We start from the raw sequence: 17,825 nt of genomic DNA, 5'->3' as shown, positions 1-17,825 counted from the left end.
AAATCACTCTTGGGGTAGATTTCTCTTGAATTTGAGCCATTTCTGCATTTTTTGTTTTTGCTTTGTTTTTTATCTCCCCACCAAAGTAAGAATTTCATTCCTCAAGAAGTGCTAATTTATTCCCCAAAATATGTTTTTAATTTGGGGCTTGATTCCATAAAACTTATTTTTATAAGCATATTTTCTTGGGAATATGTGGCTAGTATATATTGCATAATCCTTCAAGTTTTTAAAAGTTTCATTTAAATCTTTCATTTGACACCTCAAGCATATGCCTCCAACATATATGTAGCTTTCATAATGGTCTCCACATTGCATATGAACAGAATATTAATATAGTATGGTTATAATACCACAACTGGTTAAAAGTTTATGCATTTCAACACTCTCTGGGGAATAAATAATGAACATGCCTGCAAAATAAACCAGAGTGAAGCTAATTGAAACTCAATGTTTAGTCCAAATTTTATCACCTGGATATTTAAAGCGAAAGTGTACTATTTATTTCATCTAATTTACATGCAAAATGACATCTGTGTATGTCATTTGTCAGGTAACACAACCATAATGCAAAGACCAAGACAATATTTTGCTTAGCAAAATATTGCTAAGTCCAGGTGGGCACTGTGGTTCTGTGCTGTTGGTATCTGGAGGTCCTTGTCACCCACGTGGATGTGGATCCATTGTGCAGAGCCATGGGAACATGGTGGATAATGTGATGCTCATCCCTGCTTCTCTCATCTGTTTGCAGCGACCTGGTGTACAGAATGCACACACCTTTGCTCGTGCCAACTCTTCTGCCTGGCCTGCCTTTCCACTTGGCTGAGTCCTGCTCATGCTTTACCTCCCATGGCAGGGGCAGGGGGGGGAGTTCTGATGTTCAGAAACCCAATAGTGCACCATGAGTTCTTGGCATAGTTAACAGAACTCAGGGCTAAGCTTTCCACCTACCACAAAGATGGAACTGAGAAAAACAAGGGATAAATTCAAGATCAAGAAAGAGTCTGCTCATTTGTCAGAAATAAAGAGTCAAAGACTCACCAGAAGAGAAAATTTCCTAGATTGCTTTTCATTAAATGCTACAAAATATGCACAGAAGAGAGAGGGTCATATGCACTCATAAAAAAAAAAAAGAAGAAAAGAAGAAAAGAAAGAAGAAAAGAGAAAGGAAGGAAGGAAGGAAGGAAGGAAGGAAGGAAGGAAGGAAGGAAGGAAGGAAGGGAGGGAGGGAGGGAGGGAGGGAGGGAGGGAGGGAGGGAGGGAGGGAGGGAGGGAGGGAGGGAGGGGGGGAGGGGAGGGGAGGGGAGGGGAGGGAACTACATGTACCCATAAAGAGACACACACACACACACACACACACACAAAAAAAAAACACTGTACTGCTTATACTTTGATCATACTTTCAACATATCATAAGATCCTAGACTCTGGGGTACTATTGAAACCAATAAGCAACATTATAAGGGTTAAATGAGTTATCCTTGGCTGGCAATGGTTTGACCTGTGGCAACTGGTGGTCTGGAAAGAGATACCAAATCTAAGAGAAATTCCCCCGTATAACTGATAAATTTTGGGATCCTAGAGCCTGTGGTTCAGCTCTCAGGAGGGATGTGTTAACATTTCATACATCTGATGGAGAGAAAACTGCTGTTTTGAGAAAATTTTGGGGTGACTAAATGCTTTTTAATTATATGTACATACATTTACATAAACTGTAACTTTTCTTTATTTCTGTCTTGAGCCACTATTATTAAAATTAGCTTGGTAATTTTCCTTAATTATTTTATCATTGAAAAATCATTTGTTAGAACAATGATCCCCCTCCCCCCAAGACCCCATGAGAGAAAAGGGCTCTCTCTCTGAGCCAGGGCCAATCTACCTTCCCCAGTGGTCTTCGCTGAGCATCAGTTCAAACATACCCACCCTATACCTTTAAAATGCTCGACACAGAGAATTCCCCATGGGTTAGTCAACTGCTGGCTCATATACAAAGAAAATACTGTATTTTGCTCTGAAGAGCTTTCTGAATCAATTTAAACACAGTGAGACAGACACAATATCCCAGAGAGAGGAAAACCTACCTTATTACATTCCTGACCCAAGAGAAAGGATTTGCCCTCAGGACATAAAAGGAATCCGAGGGGGTAAGGGGGAGGGTTATCTAATCCTAAACATAAAAACAGTTCGTAATGCAGCATGACAATGCTTTTAATCGCTGACATAATTGTAGTATGTATATATAATATGATACAAGGAAGGTAAATGCAGCTTGCTTTTCAGCCTTAAAGGCTTTCTTCAATATTCTACTTAAGGTTTTCTGGATTTTATGCATGCTTGGGGGAATTTTCAGGGGGAGGTAACACGATATTATAAGGATTCTTTCTCAGTAAGATCACATCTTGTTCTGATTTGATTTGATGCATCTGTATGTGGCAAGTGTGGTAAAGCGAAACTGAGCTCTGCGAATGCAGTGTTTTACAATTCTTCCTTGATTTCCTGTGCAAGTCCATGTGGCCATAAAACAATGGGCAGAAGAACTGGGATTTTTTATTTCTTCATATGAGAAAGCTGCTGAGAGAGACACTCCCGTAATCTCAGCTGCGAGTGTAGGCGTTCACCATTTTCCTTTTACAGCTATATAAAAGATTCCTTTTTTTTTTTTTTAATGGGAGTTTAGTTCCCCCCCACCCCCACCCCAATGTTTCCATACAGGATATAATCTAAGTCTGAGGTGCCATCTCCCAGGAAAGAATGGCATGCTTGACTGATTGGTTGGAAGGTTGATAAAGAAACTTGACATTTTGAAAAGTTCAGCTTTTTTTTTTTCTCCTTTAACATTATTTATGGAAAGAATTTTACAACATCCTTAAAGTCACTGTGTGGTGGCTGGACTTCGCCAACTTTGCAGGCTGACACTTTTACACTAGGCTTGCCTGGGACCCAGGAGTTTTTCAATGTTCACATTTTATTGAAGTGAATGCTATTGGCGATTCTAGCAGAAGCCAACGATCCTTCCAGATCAGAGAGTATCACAGCCACTATTGCTCTTTGGGGTCGTATGATTAGATGAGCAAAAGAAAAAAAGCATACAAAGGAACATAAATTTTTTAAAAAAGGAGGAAAGAGCTAGTGTTCTGGCTGGACATTAAGTGTGTCCTAACTCTCCCGAACATCAGAACTGCCCAGATGGTACCTTCTGCTTTGCAGTCTAGTTGAGCACAGCTTTGACCTCTTCTAAACTGCTTCCTGAGTGTGGGATTGCATCTCATTCATCCTGGTACCCCACGGGCTTCCAACCGTGACTTCTACACAGCAGGTGCTCAGGAACTGGTGCTTGGTGCAACGACATGAATACATAACGTGACCCAATACTCTGCGTCCTCATGTTTCACTGTGGCTGGAGCTAGCCTGTTCACCCACTCAGATGCACTAAAAATACTGTCATAACTCTTACTATTGACGTTTTCTTGCCTTTTAGAGCATAAAGGCGGCTTATGCTCTAAGGCAGAAGACATCTCCAAAACGCCTGCTGTACACACAGAGACTTTTTAAAAGTTAAAAAAAAAAAAAATTTATTTCATTTTTTGCAAGGGGCAAGGATTAAGAATTCTTTCTTGTTCAGATGTTGTCATTAAGCTGGTTCTGCCAGGTCATTCTAGGGTAATGTTTGGAAAGAGGCAGTAAATGATGGAAATAGTCATTAGGGACTCAGAGGAGCCCAGAGCTCTGACTTCATTTATTTTATAAGTAAACCGAGATGGCTGAAGTAATCAATATATGGCACCTCTTCTAAGGTATTCACACCACAGGCTCAAATTCCAACCATGTGACAGAGAGGACTGTATTTTCTTTATACATATTAAAAAAATTGCTCTTTTACTGCTTCTTATCTAAAGTGTCCAGAAAGCCTGTAAAAACCATTCAAAGGATGCCCAAGATTTGCTGCAACCCAACTGCTTCCCGCTGTGGCGAGACATGCCTTACGTCAGACAAAGTGGTAATTAAGCGTTCATTGACGGGCCCTTGTCCACGGCCATCAGTTATATGACTGCTCCCTTCTTAAATGCCTCCTAAATACATTTCATTTCTAACTTTTAACACCTCTCATCAGACTATAAAGTACAAAATGCATTACTCTTAGCAAGAAAGCAAAATAATGAATTATAGCGTTTCAATAGAGTATTTAATTTTATTGGCAGAGACTCTGAATGGTGTTAACATAATATTAGTTCAGTACAAATTACACTCCACGGCCAACTTATGCTCAAGCTACGGAGATTTTCACCTCTACATTACTCACCGAATTATTCATCAACTCCGGACAGCAACAGTCAAAGCACTTTTTGTTAAGTAGAGTAAATACGAACTAACACCTTCAATTATTTGGCTTCTTTCTCTTCTGCTAAAAGTTAATTATTAACCCTTTGCATTTGCTTGCTTTTTTCTCGATTCCTTTATTCTACTCGGGATTTAATTTTTTAAATACCCCAGATTTTGCAAAGTGCGGCAGTAGAACAAAAAACGGGAGTTTCTTTTCATACAAACTTATTTGGATTTTTTAACATTTCAAATTGTTGATACATTCCAAGAGTAATTTTAATCTCTGTAATTTTTGCTAACCGGGCCGAGTCACACTCGACATCCAAGTACAAAGGGTTAATATTTTTCACGCCAATCTACTTCAATGTCCCATTTACTTTTCTGTATTTTTTCTCTCGTGGCTTTTCAGCCTTTATGGCCTGTGATGGGCATGTGGATTTAAATCTCGTTCAAGTGTATCCAAGGTTTTCTACATTTAGGATCGAGTTACTTGAGAAGTTGGAAGTTTACTTGGTATGAAAAATAGATTACTCAGGTGAGTGGAGTTTCTTGTTGAAGAGAGGGTAGCATACCATTTTCTTCACTCTCCGGGGGACATTACTACGTGACAGGAAGTTACTATCAATAAATGTATTTTCATGCATGTATATGATTGCAGATGGCAAAAAAACTATTAAGGAAAAAAAATGAAATCGTCTGGATTAACATGGGGGACATATGAAAAGGACCTAAAACGCCTGCCTTTATCGTTGCATGCAGAACAGCACTGAAAACTCACTCCGTGGACTAACGTGCCACACATGAAACTTCACGTGAATCCTGTAATGCGGCCCTTCAGACACATCTTCTGAACCAGAACTCACGACTGCCCACAACGAGAGAAAACGGCTGTGATTGACATTATTGTGTTTCACTGGCTCTGGGTTCCTAGAACCGCAATGACCACGAAATTAGGCAAACACCCCTTCCCACAAACCACAACTGCTTTAAAGTCAACCAGAGTGGTTCTCCCTGCCCTCGTTGACTCCCTTCTATCAAACTCTTCAGACAATGCTTCTCCAAGAATCCTAGATCGCTGATTTTGAAACTCTCTGCGGCGAAGGACCATTCTGTCCCCGCTGTCACCAACAGGTATGTGGTCCTACTACACATCTAGAACGAACAGGGGCTGCACATAACTCAAGGGCCCGCAAGCTAGACAACACCCAAACTGGTCTGTCCTCTGTTCAGTGAGAGGAATTAATGGTCACACACCTAGATGCCAAAGTGCCATGGAAGTTTCTAAGTAAGTTGGGTCTATTCTCCGTCCATGGAGCACACTTTGAGTCCCCCAGCCCTAGAGAACCAGGAGACAGGGTGAGGCCACAGCACACGTGGCGACCCACACCATGATACGCCGTACCAACTAGAGGCCAGCCAAGGGATGACGTCTCACCTAGACAGGCAAAAGGAACAGCCCACCTCAGTCCCACAGGGCTGAACACCTGCCAATCACTAACCCCAGTCCGGATTGAGCCAAGGATGCTCTTCCGTGTATACTGTTACATACAGAAAGCATGGCAGGAACCTTTTATCTTAAAAAGGGAATGGATAATAATAATTTAGATTGTGTTAATGTAGCCATTAAGGAATTCCAGAAAGATACAGAAATTAAGGGCAATTAATGTTTGGAGGGAGGTGACAATTAGGCAATTGCAGGATAAAGAAAAAAAAGACTTTTCAAAATACACCTTTAAGTCTTTCATATGTTTTAACTACAGGAATGTATTCTAATTCAAAACTCTAGAAATGATGTAAAATAAATCAGGAAAAGCTATTTAAGAAAAACCTAAAATTTTGTGAGTTGAAATAGGGAATTTGCCAACACCAAATGGGATTATTTTTGCACCCGGCATGCTGTCAGTTGCCAAAAACACCACACGAGGCCCATGAGCATGCCCTTCTTGCTGAGGAAAAGGGAAAGGACTGATAAAGACTCAGTAAAAGTAGAGCTGGTAAACAAGAAATTGAAAAACAGTGAACAAAATTAGAGATATCCGTTTGCTGATCCCAAATAAAAGAAGACACAGTGCCTAAAAAACAAGAAAAAAGCACTCAAGTGGAGAAGCAGCACCCAGGGCCCAAGTATGAGGGTCCCAAACATGCACACGCCCGTGCTAGCAGAAGAAAAGCTACAGTGCAGACAAGAGGGAGCTGGAGGGAGACCAGGGAAATCAAAGCAAGGTGCAGTTTGAGCCCATGTGTGTCCTGAAAGAAAAAAGTCAAATTAAGACAGTAGAGATGAATTAAATCATAGGAAAACCAAATGCTCTTGGCACAGAGACCAGACCTGAACTTCATGTAAAAGATCTAGATATATCTGGCATCATTAAAAAATTTCAAGAATAAAAGAGAAACAGAATATAGAAGTATCCTTCCAAAGAGGAAAACACAACTTAAGACAATTTTGCCACAAACTAATCAGAAGTAGGATTCTATGACCAAATGACATTAGGAGGCCATCATCATCGCTCTTCCTCTTCAAGAGCCACAAGGCACAGTGGTAGCATAATAAAGGGTAGGGCAAGTCCCTCACAACCAATGATTGACTTGATTTATCCCGACTTTCATTCATACCCAACACTTACCAACACCCTGCAAAGCTTGTGTTCTGCAATGCATTTTGGAAAATGTTTAATTATGTGGATATAAGACAAAATAAAGTTTTCTCCACAAAATTCTTGACTCGTTTAAATTGTTACTAATGTGGGAAGGTAGCATGTTAGGTTTTCTATTGACAAAAAGATGGAAACAAAAATATTTCATGAAAGGAGAAGCCACAGCATGAGAGAACTAAGCATTGAAGTTAATTAATATACAGAAAACAGTATTTAAAAATAGTTGAAAAGACTGTTATAAAAGCAAATATACAAAATAATAAGCAATAGGGACTATGATGGTAAAATTAATGACTGTAAAATAATTGAGTCTAGAAGCACTAACTAAATTGATAAAATCAGAAAAAAAAGAAAGAGGAGGGAAAGAATATTTTAAAATTATAAATTATCTTGCAAAATAATGTATGTGTGTTTTATGCAGGTCAAAGTGTGATATTTATTTTTCCATAATTAGAAATTATGCATTTAATTATGTGTTTAATAAATGTATTGGAAAATGTATTAATATTTAAAATGCTATGTTTAGTTTCAAATCCACCCAAGGAATAAGGAAAATATGGCAAGATACACACACACAAATAAAGGTAAGAACTGAGAGAGCACACAAAAATTCACATTCAAAATAAATGACTCAAATCTACCTACTTTTATGCAAAATTTCTCGGATGGTGATAAACACAATATACTAGTATCAGTTTATGATAGAGCAAGTAGATAAAGAATTAACTAGAGACAAAACAAACTTGAACATCAACCATTAGGAAGGTTGAATGAATAGACACGTATAAATGGTTATGGGCTGAGACTCTTTCTTTGTCTATAGAAGACTTAAATAAATGAATATACACCACACCATGAAAATAACCTCAATAAAATATTCAGATATCTATTGTGAAGGTACAATTTTAAAATAGTAACACAAGCTTAAACACTAATAAGCAAAATCTCATGTCTAGGGACTACAACAAATCACAGTACATTGTATAGTTACTAAGAAGCCAGCTTGCCTCTACCTCTTACTGGCAATGTGACAAGAGACATGCTAATCAAACTCTTGGTGACTTGGTTCAATTATGTGTAAAATGAGGCTAATAATAATATCTATCTCATTAGGATATTGAGTGGACTAAATGAGTTAATACGTGCTCTTAGAACAGTGCCTGGCACAGAATACACAGCAACAAACCAAGCACTTGCTGGCTAAATATTAGTCCTGGAGACTGTATTGTCGTGCAGAGCAAGCTCCGTGAGGGCATGTATCTTTGACTGTTGTGTTCACTCATGTGAACTCCAGAACCTAGAGTAGGGCCTGGCTCACAGCAGCAACCCAAAAAGTATTTGCTGAGGAGTAAGAAACTTACTATCTACTGAATAAACCATAAAAAGTGTAACTCCAGACCATTTTGAAATATCAAAACAGAGAAGACAGTCAAAATTTATGAGTGTCAAAGGCGAATTAAAGTTAAGGTTATCATCTTGAAGTGCATTTATTATTTAAAAAGAGGGAAATGAAATAAGCATTTCATACTGGAAATTATGAAGAAAAAGCAAAATTCAGCCCAAGAAAACCATGCTAGGGGAAAATTTTTTTCTAAAAAGACACAAATAAGAATTTAAACATAGTAAAATTAATAACTAATTTCAGAAACTTATGCCTGGGAAAAATGAAACAAAACCACTGACATACCTGAGTAAATGAGAAAAAAATAAATGACAGAAAAATAAACAAGAAGGTAACTCAATGAAGCATACAGAGGGCATTTATAAGAGTTTAAGTAACTACAGCTTGATAGCACTAAAGCTGAAAATCTCTCAACGCAATAGGGGATTTTTTCTGGAAAATTTTTAAAAACTCGAATTCAAATATACCCTATGTTATAAAAAGAAAATTTTAGGCCGGGCCCAGTGGCTCACGCCTGTAATCCTAGCACTCTGGGAGGCCAAGGCGGGAGGATTGCTCGAGGTCAGGAGTTCGAAACCAGCCTGAGCAAGAGCGAGACCCCGTCTCTACTAAAAATAGAAAGAAATTAATTGGCCAACTAATATATATAGAAGAAATTAGCTGGGCATGGTGGCGTATGCCTGTAGTCCCAGCTACTTGGGAGGCTGAGGCAGCAGGATCGCTTGAGCCCAGGAGTTTGAGGTTGCTGTGAGCTAGGCTGATGCCACGGCACTCACTCTAGCCTGGGCAACAAAGTGAGACTCTGTCTCAAAAAAAAAAAAAAAAGAAAAAAGAAAAGAAAAGAAAATTTTAAAGAAGTTATTAAAGGATTTTATTCTCAAAAGGCTCTAGACCCAAATAGCTTTATGGGACTGTTATTTCAAATATTCAAGAAACAGGAGATTATTATGTTATGGAAGGTACTCTGAGAACAGAAATGATATAGAATAGTATAAAAAAAAGAAAAGAAAAGATGTAGCCATGACTCTGATACCAAAGCAGCACAAAAAGAAACAAAGATATAAATCTCAGTCATAAAAATTTAAAAATTATAAATAAAACCTGACAACTTGAATCTAGCAACATATCAGAAAAGTAACTCCCTGGCACATTCAAGGAATGCAAAAATGATTTAAGACATAGAAATACATCATACCACATAGTAATATCATTAGGTGGCAAAAAGTTAAGAAAGTAACTAAAATCATTTGAAACGAAATTCTTAGAAAATTTAGGAATAGAAAAAAGGGCACTTCATTCATTTGCCCAAATATTATCCATCTTAAACGAACAGTAAACAGAATATGTAAAGGTTGAACACCAAGAGGATTCATATTAAAACCAGAGACAAAACAGGGGTTACGGCCACCAACAGAATTACCTAACATTATTCTAAGAAATCTATCCAATGCAATGAGAAACAAAAATATATATTTATTAGAAAGACAATATTATTATCACTTGCAGATGACAGGAGTGTATTATTAGAAAACCCAAGATAATAAAATCTAAAACTACTAGGAACGCCAAGAGTATTCAGAAAGTTGATTGCACACAAAACAAAAATAAGCAAACAAAAACCCCAGTACCTTTCCTATGAAAAGCAATGATCAATTGGGGAAAGCGTATAGAGAAAAAATTTCATGCCTAGGAATCGGCAAAGAAATACAGGTAATAAGAAAAATAGCAAGCTAGGAAGCTCAAAAAAACGGGAAAAAAATACCCCATTATTACATGGGGAAACTGAGTTTTCAGAGAATATAGATTCTTTTCAATTTAAGGCATGAATAAAATTCCAGGCAAAATCCCAATGGCTTATACTTTTAAATTTAGTTAAAATCATTCTAAAGGTAATCTGTTTAACTTAGTTATTTTGCTTTAAAGATTACCGTGTTTCCTTGAAAATAAGACCTACCCATAAAAGAAGCCCTAGCAAGATTTCTAAGCATTTGCACAATATAAGCCCTACCCCGAAAATAAAACCCAGTCGCAGAGCTGTAAAGAAGACAAGCAGCCCTTCTCATCTGCCCCATGAGAGCTCTATTGCTTGACATGAGAGACTGGGGCCAATGGTTCTAAAGGAAATAGAGTCGCAAGAAATTCAGGATGGAATTCGGGGTTCGGAGAGTTATGTTCCAGAAGATGACGACATAACTATATTTGAATAAATGTAGATTGTTGTACCGTGCTTAAAAAAAATTACATATCCCCTGAAAATAAGCCCTAGGGTGTCTTCTTGAGGAAAAATAAATATAAGACCCTGTCTTACTTTCGGGGAAACACAGTATATCTGAAGGGTACAATCCAAATGAGGAACAAAGAATTTTATACAAAAATGTTAATTATTTCTGACAGTGAAAAAATGTTGAGAAAAACCACAAATGACAAACAACAATGATTAAATGATTATGGTATATTCACGAGGAAAGCAGGATACAATATAAATTCACATACTAACACATTCAGTATAGACTCAATTTTTAAAAATACATTAAGACAGAAAAATTTTAATAAATATCAAATTTTAATTAAAGTTGATTTTGGTTTTGCTGATTTTGAAGGCATTATGGATTATTCTTGATTTTTTATTAATAGTTACCTGAACTTTAATGTTTACCTATTGGTTTAGTAATCCTCATTATTTTTCTCCTATTTAACGTTTTAGTAAGTATGGTCTCTTTAAGAGCTTTCTTTTTTATGTTGATATAACGTTCACCATATTTTAGAACTTAAAAGTCTATTTTAAGGATGGATAGATGGATGAATGGGTAGCAAAGTGCTTAACTGGTTAAGAATATTCTTATCCTGAATTTAAACACACACACACACTTTTCTAGTCATTGTATTAAAAGAAAAATCATTAATTAATTAATTAATTCAATTCAACAGTATATACACAATGCCTAATATATGCCAGGCCATCTTGATCCTGGGAATACAGCAATGAGTAAACAAAGTTTTTAATTTCATGGTGCATATAGCCCTGGGGATAAGACAGACAAGTGAGCATTTTTAAAAATGTGATGTTTTAGATTGTGAAATATGTAAATGAGAGGAGTGACGGAGGGGACACAGGTGTCATTTTCTATGGGCTGATCAGCGAAAGCCTCTCAGATACAATGAGACTTTAGCAGAAACCTGGATGAAGGTCTGGGGAACTCTAAGAAGACTGATCCAAGCAGAGAGAATGGCAAGTGCAAAGGTCCTGTGGAGGGCACGGCCTTGGTGTCTGAGCAATAGCAAAGAGGCCCAAGGGGCTGGAAAGGATATGGAAGAAAAACAGCATTTGGGTTGTGAAAATTAATAGCAAGAACCATTATACACTACATTAATTGCATATGTTTAATTACCCCCCAAAACCCTGTTAAATTTTACACTGCATTGCAATTAAAATATTTGGAAAGAAACTTCCAGCATGTTGTAACCAAACGACTCTTTGAATTTAAATGCATCTATGGAGGCCAGCAGCTTTATAACATTTTGTGAGTACAGACAAAGCACTCAATCCCAGAAGCCAAATTACAGATCTGAAAAAAATCACGAGTGTGAAGGAAGGAAGCATTCCAGCGAAGCCAGGGAGCTTTGAAAACAAATCAAACATCAGAGACCTAAGACCTCATCATCATTCTCATCACCATCATTCACTGCATCGACAACAAACCCTGGGTGGGAGGAACTGACCCGTGCCCACACCACACCGGTTATTTCTGTGACCTACAAGAGGGCAGATGGCGCCTCGTGGCCAAGAAGTCACCGTCAGCACTTTCCACTTCTACCGGAGCCCTGCTGGGCCCCGACAGCACCTTCCAGTGATCCCTGGAGTCTGGAGTCTTCACTCCTATTCAGATCCATGCCTGGACAGGCCTCCTCTAAGTCTTGAGGCCCATGGAATGAGGACCCGCTGCCCTTTGGCACACCTGGCAGGGAGCGGCCAGCACCCGCCCTCTAGAACAAAAGCCCAGGTGCTCGCCTGCACAGGCGTCCTGCCACCCACTGTCCAACCTGGCTCTGCAGCAGCATAAACCACTGCCTGCGGTGGGGAAGGAGGGAGAGTAGGGGGTGAAGATAAAGGGTAGTTATGCTGTTCTCTCCCCAGCTTCCTATTCAATTTCTCTTCCCTTGCTCATCTCTAATTCCAGAGTCCAGAGCAAGAGTCAGCCAGGTGCCTTTTATGGAGCCACTTATGGAGAAGAGTTGAGGAACACAAGTGGGATTAGGCAGTTTTTAGGGACAGACACCCCAGACTGCTTCCTTGTCAAAGCCCCGAATTCAGCATGGTCTCAGTAAGAGAAATAATGTTCTAGTTCTTAGAACCAAACCAAATGCATGGGTCTGCTATAAAGAATCTAGTTGTTTTACCACTTAGCCCTAATTTAAATCTATCATCCCTTAAAAGATTGAAGTAAGCTTAGCAAATTATGCAGGGAGCAGATTCTAAATTAGAATGCAGGTTCCCCCGTACTGAAGAAAGTGTAAAAGGGACTCTAAATGTGTGCAACGTGGAGATCTGAGGGCCACACTGGCCAGGACAAGGCTCTCTGGGGGCTGCCAGGCTTTGAGCTCTGAGGACATTTCAGAGACCTGGGGAGGGCAGCGGTTCCCAGATTGCTGTGTGCACAGGAATTATTTTGGAGCTTGTTAGAAATGCAGATTCCCACGTGCTCCCAGCAGGTCTGGGGTGAGGCTCAGCAGCAGGCATCTCCAGGAGTGGGAAGAGAAGGGGGTGGGCTGGGAAGACAACTGTCCCTGGGCCAGCACCGAACTCCAACAAGTCCAAGGATTCTCTAGGAAACCTGGCCCACTCACTACTCACTATGCAGGTGGATTGGATGAGGTCAAAATATAAAACATTTATTAACGTTTGTTAGCTTGACTTGCAGCTTTAAATGTTTAGATAATCAGTCAGTCTGTGAGCCTCCATGTGCATTCTTGCAGACAGCAGAGGGCAGGCCTAAAAGGTTCCAGCAGGACTAAAACTCGTCATGTGGGTGGCTAGGGTCAGTCAGGTTCATTCCCAAGTTGGGAATGTACCGTTTCAAAGGAAACATCCATCACTTCAAGTGAGCCAGACAGATGGAGCCCACGTGCCCCAGGGGGGACATTTCTGACATGCCTGGATAGGACCCCTAAAGGGGACAGCCAAGGAAACAACAGAGTACTTTCTCGGTCCTGGAAGAACAGCTCATTTTTAGTTGGCTCTTTATATTTACTTCTGATTTCTAAATTTCTTAACATTTTTTCAGGAATTTCTGACGATAAAAAGCATCAGAAGGTAGAAGCAGTAGTGGTGCTGTGTCACTTCTTGGGGTTCAGAGTGTTGCTGGGTTCCCCGGTGGCAGGTATGCAGGTATGGCCACACGGAGTGCTCTTGGCTCAGCCTGACACTTCCAGGAAATGAAGCCTGCACTCTTAACTCAAGATTCACAAAGGAGAGGAGGAAAAGGAAGGGCCAGTTAGCTACGACAGGGTGCCCAGCACCACCGAGGACCTCTTCGCTCTACACAGGGTAATCCAGTGAAATGAATTATCAAGATAATGAGGTTAAGGAAGGAAATCTTTTTAGAAAAATGTAAGGAAGGAAGGAAGGAGAACCTAAAAGCCACGTGTTGCTATACAACAGAAAGGACAAGAAAGAGCACAGCAAAGTTACACGTTTATTATATAATCTCTAAAGTGTTTGAAAATAAACACGAAAACAAGACTGAGACTCACTGGGACAAGGACTGCAGTCTGGGGAAACAAAGTGATGCAAAAATCTGCGAATAATCAGGCTAAGTTTTATATCCTTCACGTTGCGTGAGACTCAGACTACGTAGCCACAGTCCAAACCCAGAGACACTAAAAATTCCTTTTCTGGTGTTCTAAAAGTATTTGATTATTTACCTATCCATGAGCTCAGCACTAATATTTTTATCTGAAAGGATCTCAGGAAAAAAAAAAAAACATATGTGATACAAAAGTACTCAGTCTACAAGACTGATTTCTACAGAAAATTCTAAGAGTAATTTTCATATATAATAACCACAGCAGGGCTAGTCACATCACAATAAAATGAGAGAAAAAAATCCAAAAATCTAAGAAGGTTTTGGATTAGAGGTAGCTCAGGAAATCTCAGGCCTCACAGCACTCAAATTCTTACCCCAAATTTGTTACCTGAGGAATTCAGAGGTTCGCCCTTTCAAATAGTTTGTCAGTCTAGAGTGTTTTACTAACTAGTAAATATGTTTTATAATCAAAACTTTTAAAAGAACAAAAGGAAAAATCTTAAAGTAGATGGAGAGGAAAGACTGTTGGAAGTATTACACATTAATTTATATATTAATATAAAACTGAGATGATGTCATTATTCTCAGCTGAGAACAAACGCCAATCTGTCCCTCCTTTGAACATAGGCAAGTAGCTGGCTTGCAAGAAACTTCTACAGTATAAAGGAATTTCACTTAGGTTTGAGAGGGGCTGAGAGCTCTCTGGTCCAGGAACCCACTGGATGCTCTGAATTACCTCTATAATACCCCGCGCCCAGTGCCCAGTGGTGTCCACTTGAAATGCCTCACATTCTAGTACAGAAACTCCCTTTTCCCTCGGGCAGCACTTTGGCTGGCTCTCGTGGTTCAATCAGTTTTCCTTACATCAAGCTTACATCTGTCTCCCCATGGTTTCCATGCATGGCACCTATGATCCACATCATGAAGACAGACAAGGCCCAGCTTCTACAAGACAGTCACCCACCCTCAAATATTAGAAGGCAGTTATCGTGCCCTCCCATTGGCTCTCTCTGTCTAACCCTCAACCCCTAAAACTTTGCTTCCCTGGTTTCATTCTTGTTATTTATTGTTTTAGAGACATCCAGGCTGGAGTGCAGTGGCATGATCACAGCTCACTGCAGCCTGGAACTCCTGGGCTCAGGTGATCCTCCTGCCTCAGCCACATGAGCAGCTGGGACTATAGGGACGCACTCTTTCCTGGTTCTCTGAACCACTCTTAACAAGGCACACTTAACTCTCTCTCTACCTGATCCAGTGCCCATAAATCAGTACATCGTTAGAATGTGGAATGCCTACGTGCTATTTTTCAGGAATAGTTTGAGCATGAACTTAATAGTGTACTTCTATCTCTGTACTCAAGAATCATACTAGCCAGGTTTGGTAGCAAATCTCTTTGCCTTGCAGTAGTGAATTTATAGTTAATTAAAGGCCTTATGTTATTATCATCATTTTTAATCTCCTTGGAGCTATTTCAGTTTTTTGGTTTTCCAAGATCTTTGAGGACCCTGATTCAGTCATTAACTGGATATGAAAATTCATCATAAACAACTTTGATGATAATTGCACTCCGCCACTTTGTCTTGGAAACAAACACACCAAATTGTTAAGCAGCAAAACAAGGCCGGAGTCCAAGGCCAGTAGCACGCTTCTAGAAACAGCTCCTTTGGATGGCGCCTCCAACTCCTAACTGCTGTTTAACACAACCATCCTTCTCTGCCTTTGCCATGGTTGCTTATCAAATGTTTTTGTTCAAGTTCCAACCTCACATATTTACAGCATTTTCCTAACCAATCAGTCTCATGATATGTCAAAGAAAACATCAGCCCGGTCTAGTGTGACCGTTCTCTTGGCAAACCCAGGGGGTCCCAGTGATTACTATTTCATTTTTTAATAGGACAACAAACTTCTAACAATAGAAATACAGTTTTCTCTAGAACTGACGTGAAACTCTCTGCTTGTAACGTCCAAAATTCATTTTCTTGCCTCTTTTGAAAGTTCAAAATGACATTCACCACCTTCAGTCTCTCCCAGGACATCACCCATGCCTTATAATTGATCAAGAATTCCTGATACTGGTTCACAGTTACATTTGTTAGGAAAGTCAGTTCCCTGGGATCAGCCCAGTTCCATCTGTCCACACAGATGTGGACACTCGAGTTGCCTCTGATCCGCTTTGCCAAGCAAGGGTCTTTTCCCCACCTGCCTGCTGCCCCGAGCGGGCGGGAAGGCCCAGGAGGACAGGCCTCGCGGAGTCCCCTCTGTCTCTCGTTCCAAATGAATAACAAAACGAACCAGTAATCTTCACTCAGACCAACGCAAAAGACAAGAGCAATCCAGGGAGGGAGCTGTGCGCTCCCACCACCATCTGTTAGCTCTAAACCATTCGTTCCTAGGAACGCGCCCTCCCGTTCCCAGACCCCCAGCGCCCCTCTCGTGGCCGCCAGCGTGCCTCAGCAGCCCCAGTGGACTGGATATGGTCTGCTAAGTCTGTGTCACTAGCTCTTATTTCTACATATTTACTTTCTTTCTACCTTCCGTATGTGTCTAACCTCACCAAAGCATTCCACTGGGACCCTCATCTTTCGTACTTCGTGTTTTCTTTCTTAACTTGTTATTGCTCAAAGTGGCTTTCCTGACCTTCAACTCTCTTGCTGTACTTTCTCTGGAGTCTCCTGCTATTAAACCGGGGCCACCAGGAAGCTCGGATTTACGCTCTGCACTGGGCCTCTGCAGGTGACACCTCGTGGGACCTGCTCCCTATCGCCACCCTCATCCCCCAGAAGTCTCATCTTTGTTTCTCCCCATCTGAAGGGAAACCTGTACAGCTTACAGTGAAACCTGTAAATAACAGCAGGGTTGGGGGTGGCAGTAGAGACTCAGAGCTCAGAGTTTCAAGGTCCAAAAGTTCTGTCTTTTCCAAGTGTTGCTTCCAGCCTTAGGTTTAGTGTGCTCAATAGTACTTACGCTCTCAGAAGCAGGAGGCAGACACACGTTCTGGATGGGTGCATGAGTTGCAGCCTGCTTAGGGAGGGTCTGTCCTGGAGGAGTACCTGATTTTCACCTTTGTTTTGATAAAGGGGTCTGAAGTTTGCAATGAAGAGTTATATTTACTTTTAATGGCATTCAACTTGCAATAAACATATGGGGAAAACAGCAAACCCGAGGCAACTTAGCATGAAATGGAGAGGGAAGACTGTCTTTGTTGGGGGAGGGGGAGGTGGGTGGAGTGGTGGATGGTAAAATGAACGAATAGCTAAGGAAGTCTAAAGACCAAACCTTCATTTTATGCACCCAGTAGCCATCAAAAACAATATGACTTGTGTGAGAGTGAAGGAATTAATCAGTAGCAAACCAGTCACTAATGGGTTTAGTGGCCTTAAATAAGTTTCTTAGCCTTGCTAGGCCTCACTGTAGTTGGTTAGGTCGTTTTTAAGATTCTATGGTTAGGAGGGACCACGACAGCAATGTCCAGCAAGGAAGACACACAAACTACTGCAAGAGAATTATGTTCATCCCCACCAAATGGAGCCTGAAATACATATATCCCCTTTCATCCGAATCACCATTTGCACATAAAACTTGGTCAACCCAGCAGCCCTACTTTACTTGTCTAAGCCCATCTAACCTAATGTCTTGAGCATT

At 40.2% G+C, this 17,825-nt stretch overlaps 1 protein-coding gene across 2 annotated transcripts in view; it reads right to left on the bottom strand.

Moving 5' to 3' along the window:
- The window catches only part of GLI3 (GLI family zinc finger 3), a 268,725-nt gene that overhangs the window by 32,979 nt on the left and 217,921 nt on the right, over nt 1-17,825 (bottom strand). The gene's annotated exons all lie outside the window — the stretch shown is intronic.

Source organism: Microcebus murinus, chromosome 9, assembly GCF_040939455.1.
Source record: "Microcebus murinus isolate Inina chromosome 9, M.murinus_Inina_mat1.0, whole genome shotgun sequence".
NCBI lineage: Eukaryota > Metazoa > Chordata > Mammalia > Primates > Cheirogaleidae > Microcebus > Microcebus murinus.
This window is presented reverse-complemented; position numbering and strand designations above follow the sequence as displayed.